The sequence below is a fragment of the Triturus cristatus genome, chromosome 4_1 (genome assembly GCF_964204655.1).
Source record: "Triturus cristatus chromosome 4_1, aTriCri1.1, whole genome shotgun sequence".
Lineage (NCBI taxonomy): Eukaryota > Metazoa > Chordata > Amphibia > Caudata > Salamandridae > Triturus > Triturus cristatus.
Window position 1 is genome coordinate 917,203,561 of NC_140585.1, and position 6,946 is coordinate 917,210,506.

The following is a 6,946-nucleotide window of genomic DNA, read 5'->3' on the forward strand; positions in this document are numbered from 1 at the left end:
ACCAAGATCCCTGTTTCCTCGCCCCTCGAGGACCGCGTACTTGACGGACATGTCCCTGATAGTACTATTTCTTTAATTTATAAAAAATTGATTAATCACCGGGCGGATCTCCTGGTGCGCCTTCGGGAGGCTTGGACTGGGGATGGGGTTGAATTGGACGACGAAGACTGGCAGTCTGCACTGTCGTCCCCCAAGGAGGTTGCCATTCCGGCTCGTCTCCGGTTGGTACAGCTCAAGATTCTCCACCGGGTGTATGTTACGGGTCCGCGCTTGGTCGCGATGGGATTCTCCGACAACGGACTCTGTAAACGAGGCTGCGGGCTCAGCGCCACCTTTCTTCATATCCTTTGGGAGTGTCGCGAGGTGGCGGACTACTGGCGCCGGGTCCACACGGTTATGGGACAGGTCACCGGGGTTGTGCTGCTGCCGGAGGTGCGTCGCTGTGTCCTGAATGTGTGGGAGCCCAATGACTACAACGCGGCTCAGACTCGGTGGGCGGCCCTAGGGAACATGATTGCCAAGAGGGATATAGCGCAACATTGGGGCGCTCAACGGCCGCCCACCGTGTCTGTATGGAAGGAGAATATGGACTGGTGTATGTTTCGGGAGAAGACAGTGTATGTGGCCCGTGGCAAGCCGGGGGCATGGGGTAGAATTTGGGGTCAATGGAATGCGTATCGCGGAGGCATCTGTACGCCCCCCCTGGTAGACACTGATATCGCCATGTCCCCCTGACCCTTGACGGCTCCTGGCGCTTTTTGTAACAACCACATATGGACGTTCATCTCCCTTGACCCCCTTCCCCCCCCCCCTCCGTCCCCGGCCTCCCGGTACTCCTCTCTTTAGCGGATGGCTCAAATGTTCTGACTGGAGTCTCCCGGGGGCAGCCTGAACCGCACTGGTATCCCTCGTAACTCGCCTTTTGTTTTTCTTGTTTTTCTTTTTGTTTCTGTTATTGTTGGACTGACGCTTGCTGTTCCTCGAGGACTATCTTGAGCCACTGCGGGGCAGTGCCCTGGGAACGGATTGCAGCTTTGATATGTGTATATTTCCTTATGTACCTAGCGGCCGGCCCGGGTGGTTGTAGGCCCATACTTGTAACCGAATTATTGTTCAATAAAAACTTTTTCCAAAAAAAAAAAAAAAAAAAAAAGAGAAGCACTGACCAAAGAAGTGCAAGAACTGCCATAGGAGCAGTGCCACAGTCGCAAAGAATCATAGGTGCTTACTTTGGATACTTCCGCATAGCAAAATGGCCTGACACAGGTTAATCCAAGAACTCAGCCTCTTTAAAAGACAAAACACAAACGTTCACGAAAACACCACCACAGGAATTGTATCACAGTTATTTGGATTGAAAAGAATAGTGGAGGATTAGGGGATAAATCCCCTAATCCTCCACTATTCTTTTCAATCCAAATAACAGACTAACATGTCCACCAGTCAAATGAATCACATATTTCCCTAGACTAATTCACCACTAATCCCTTTTTGGTTCAAGAGTAGAGTGCTAAAGCGCGTCAACACCTCATAAGGGGGTAGCAATCGCTATATAAATGCAAACCTTTCCCTCTTCTATCCCAACACTATCCTGCTCAATCCAATTAACAGACTGACATATCCACCACTCACATTAATTTCATATTTCACTATAATAATTCAGCTCTTATCCTTTTGGGTTCCGGAGTAGCGTATTACTGACTGAAAAAGCTTTTCGACACCTCATCAGTGGTAGTAAGCGCTATATAAATGCAATTATAATACAATTAAGTGACATACACACAAGAACGTGGGACGGGCCAGTCAAAGAAAGCCGCTACTGGAGCTAGAGTCTGTAGCTACAGTAACACGTGACTCTCACATGCAGTCCAGTCCTCTAGAGCCATGTGCACAGGAAGATTCTCAATGACTGAAAAAGCAGACCAACAGTAACAGCCTTGACAGATCATTTCGTGAGCTTATGAAGGCCAGGATGCTTTGAAATAGGCCGGTGGAGCTGGACAACGTTTTGCACTGATGGAATCCACTCAGCACATAGGAAGGCATTCCTAACTTTTCTATGAACCACATTAAAAACCAATATCCTTTTGAAACTTTTCAGGAAAAAAAAGACCTTGAGTGGTATATTTTTGGTTTTGTGGGTAAAGTAACAAGAGAAACATTTCTTCCCCACCTCCACCCAACCTAGGTTTTCCTATACCTGGAATTCTAGCGATAGGGGGTGTGGGGATCTCCCTCGCCAACGGGCCGCACTCTGCATCCCTCTATGCAGATGGCCTTCTCATCTATCTGGAGGAATTAAATGGTTCCATGGCTGAGATTGACCAGTTCCTCACAGCCTTTACTGCTGCTTCTGAGTCAACTGGCCGAAATACTGCATCTTTCCTTGTTGACCAACACCCCCGACACGCAACTGGCACTAGGATGGGCGTCCCTTCGTTGGACAGCGGTAACCTTTCACTACTCAGGCATTCACATTTTTTATCATGACAAAGACCTGCTTCACAGTAATCTGACCAGGCCAGCGGCAGTCCTCACCTTCCAAGTGACCTTTTAGAAAACCTTTCTCTTGGCTCCAATTGGGTGTATTGTACTTTCAAAAATAACTTCCTGCCTACTTTATTACTTTTCCAAACTGTCGCTCACTCTTCCCACCAGGTTTTCTCATGACCTAGACAATCTACTCCATAAACTCATCTGGCACGCTGAGGCGTAGAGTAGCTCTTGTCACACTTTGCCTTTTATTTGAGGCGGGTGGACTGGAGCACCCCACTACGAATTATATCACCTTGCCACCCAACGCCATTGGCTAAGTAGTGGGTTATCGGGCCTCTCCCTTAAAGACTCTTGTTTAGGGACACCAGCAGTGAAATTGGAAGATTCGAAAGGTCTCTTGCTGGTGAACGCTCTGCATCTTCACTCACGCCCCTGTCTTTTCCATGTCACTTTATGGTGCTACCATTGCGCTCTGAAACAAACAAAGTGAGACATCACATATGCCCAGCCACCACCTCGCCCCCGGCATCACTAGATCCCATAGGACGGGGAAAGTGTGCCACTGGCACAATTCAAATCTAAAATCGGTGGGATACCTTTTCTATGAGAGCCGCCTGCTCTCCTTTGAAGTGCTAACAGACCAGTTCGATCTCCTTGGGGGCCAATCACTTGTCAATCACACCATTCAACATTCACTTTGCACACACTTGTCCATCCTTTACACCAAGTCAGATGCTCATTCTTTTCTTCGAGCCCTCCACACGAGTGAGCTGAGCAATTGTACTGCAGAATAAATGGAACATTCAATGGACTGATTTCCTTGAATATATTAATGGACTAAGCGTGAAAGAAGTTGGCATTGGACTCGAGAAACCGGATATGATCACAATTAAATTGAGATTGCGAATCATACTCTATGTTTTTTGAGTGCTCCTCTCTTTTGTGTATTCCCTCTCCACACCATGGTTCTGGGTGAAGTCACTTCTACGGGGTTTACAAGAACTTGTTTTCCCACTACTCACTTCCACTATTACCCCACTGGGACAGGTGTGAATCAGATGCGGGAAAGGTATTCCATGAAAAAGAGTGGCTGAAGCCCCTTTCCTGCACTCAATATGCGGCAATGCTAAAATTAAACTGCTGGGCTACTTAATCTTACACAGGGCCTACTTCTATCAATATATGCTCCTTTTTTTTTAAACATAATTTATTGGTTTTTTGTTGCACAACCACATATACAGCCTTACGCAAGTTGTTTCACCATCCGCCCCGCAAAGTAGGCACACGCCCCCCGCCAATCCTACCCTACTTAAGGAGGGTCATACAAGGCCCCTCCCGGCCTATGCGACGCATAGCCAATAAACTGCATAACAAAACCTCTATTTTTAACCCCCATACAGCTTCCCACTCCCTCCCCCTCCCGCGATCCTCCTCACCAACGCATTCGTCCATCTCTGCTCTCTAATATCATACAGTCCAAGGAATATCAATGATTCAAGTTATGTGATGTTCCCAGATCGCTCCGGGGTAGCCCCCTCATCCTCGGTTCGGTCATCGCCTTCTACCCCTGACTCACACTCTCGCAGTGCCTGCACCAACGCCTCCCACGCAGCTGATGCCTCCAGCGCCTTATCACTGCGCCTATGAGCCCATTGATACCGCAGTGCACCCTCGCTGGTGGCCCATTTAAGAAATTCCCCCTTCCATCGTTTGCCAGTCGGACCCACTGTTGCCTTCCATCTCCTCGTGATTTCTCGTTTTGCTAGTATAAGTCCCATGTCTACGAATTTACTCGTGATTTTAGTTTTGGGCGTGTGTGGGAACCAGTGCAATATGCTAACAGCCATATCGAACTCCAGCCCTCTCTCAGTCACCTCATTCAGGGTATCTCCCACCTCTTTCCAGTAAGGCCCCAGCGCTGGGCAAGTCCATAACATATGATCCAATTCCGCCCCAGTCCTCAGGCATCTGGGACATGCCGCCTCCTCAACATTAAAATATTTCTGGATTTTCCCAGGTGTCAGGTATGCTCTGTGGAGTATGTAGAAGTGCACCAGTTGGAACCTTGCGTTTCTCGTGCTCTTCCAAGCTCGCCGTACTATCTGTGCCCAGGCCGTCTCAGGGATAGCCCTGTCTAAATCGGTCTCCCACTTCCCCCTCAGATCAATATATGCTCCTTGCAGGTGTCTACTATATGTCCCTGAATTTTCCTCTGCATGAGCAGATTTTTCATGCATGCGCCCGACTTGCCCTTCCTTCTGGCCTTCTTGGACCATCATAACAGATTTTCTATCCACCATTACAGTGAAACTCATTTCATGGGAATGGAAATAAATTGCACTTGGGAGTTTAAAAGCAGCACAAACACAACTATGTGGCATTGCGTTTGCTAACCTTGCCATTCGAATGCGAAGCAGACCACTACTGAACTTCACACTGGAAAGCCAAGCTGCCTCCCTCCCTCCCTTGCTTGCTTACTAGAGTCTAGCCCTATAAAAATGGGCTGGAGGCGAGAGCAGAGACTGCACACGTAGGTGGCAAGAGGCCTCCGGAAATACCCCCACGCTTCTGGAAACCCTGAAGGAACAAGAACTGAACACCCACCCCTGAAGTTTCCACACTATCCATCTCCGCAAGTAATAGCTACACTTAACCCACAACCCATCCCATGAACAAAGCGACCCGCCCCATAGCAGGCTAACATCATGCACCCCCAACTACTGCACCCTTCTTTCATATGCACATTGCCTTTCTAGCCACGCCACTTTCACAGCAACAGGCTTCGAAGAGTCCAAGGATCACCTCTTCTCCCCTTCATGCCCCTCATTCCTAGTTCGACGGTATTGAAATTACCAGACATTGTACCAGCGCTTGCGTTTATAATCGCAGAAAACAAATACTCTATAGCTGACAATTCTATCCAAAGTAGCTCTACAACTAAACAGAAGTAAAGTCATGATATTTTGTTTTAACCAATTAGTACACTTATGCTTTGAACTTACATTAACAGCATTAGTTACTCTTACATGTTGTGTAATGTCAAAATATAAATACAATCGGGGTCAATCAATTTGTGAAAGCATTTATAAGAGCACTGAGCGCAATAACTGGGTTATAGGCGTTACAGACCCTAAGCAATCAAATGTACCAGAGAACTCGAATCCAGTATTCATGCCCATCTTCAACTCCAACCCTCATCATCGACGGCCGATGACCTCACTACACACTTTAACTCAAAAATGACAGAGGTTCTAGACCAAGTAGCTCCTCTCAAACAAATGAGTCAAACCAAATCTAAAACCTGGTTTAACATGGATCTGAATGAGGAAAGGCGTCAACTCAGACAAACGGAAAGGTCTTGGAGACTAAACCCCTCGACCTTACACCTAGCGCAACTTAGATCTGCTCGGCCAGCATACAAAAAACACATTTTCAGCGAAAAGGCGTCTTTCTTCCGCAGCCAACTAGATCTGGCAAAAAACAGACCGAGAGAACTCTTCAACATTGTCAAAAGCCAAACTAACTGCATATCTCTCAAGAAATCAAAGCCACCAATGAGCGTTGTGAAGAAATTGCCACCTTCCTCACTAATAAAGTCTCGAAAATTGATCAATCCTTCATCCAAACCTCTAACCCTCCTTCCCTCTTAACCTAGCCCACTCTAACCACCCCTGATCATTCAGAAAGAGTTCTTACCAAGGACAATCAGGTCTGCCTCCAGCTAAAAAATAATGCGCATTGGTCCGACTTTGAGCTAATGTCGGAAAATTAGGTTTTCAGTATAATTTCTAACCTAAAACCTTCCTCCCACACTAGGGACCCCATCCCATCCACAATCATAAAAGAACTTAACCACACCATTTCCCCTTTCTGGACAAAAATCATTAACGACTCTCTCACCTCAGGCTGTGTCCCAGACTCCCTTCAACTTGGACAAATCACACCCATTCTCAAAAAACCAGGGGCCGACCCTAATGATCTCAACAACCTCAGACCTATCTCCAACCTCCCATTCCTTGCAAAAATATAGGAGAAATGCGTTCTCCACCAACTCAACACATTAATGAGTTCAACCTCCTCGACACCTTTCAATCAGGATTAAGGAAAGGCTGTAGCACGGAAACAGCTATGCTCAACGTCTCTGACGATATTCACAAGGCTTTAGTTGAAGGTGATGCCTGCCTACTCATCCTTATTGACCTATCTGCGGCATTCGACACAGTAAATCATCCAGCGCTTCTGGAGACCATGTCGAAGCGCTCCGGCATCAATGGCACAGTACTAAAATGGTTCACCTCCTTCCTTCAACACCGCTCGCAACAAATTAAAATCAACTCCTGTCTCTCGAAGCCAACAAAAGTCACACATGGGGTCCCGCAAGGCTCGATCCTCTCCCCGGCCCTCTTCAATCTTTTGATGGAGCCCCTCACAATCATCTTGAAAAAAGCTG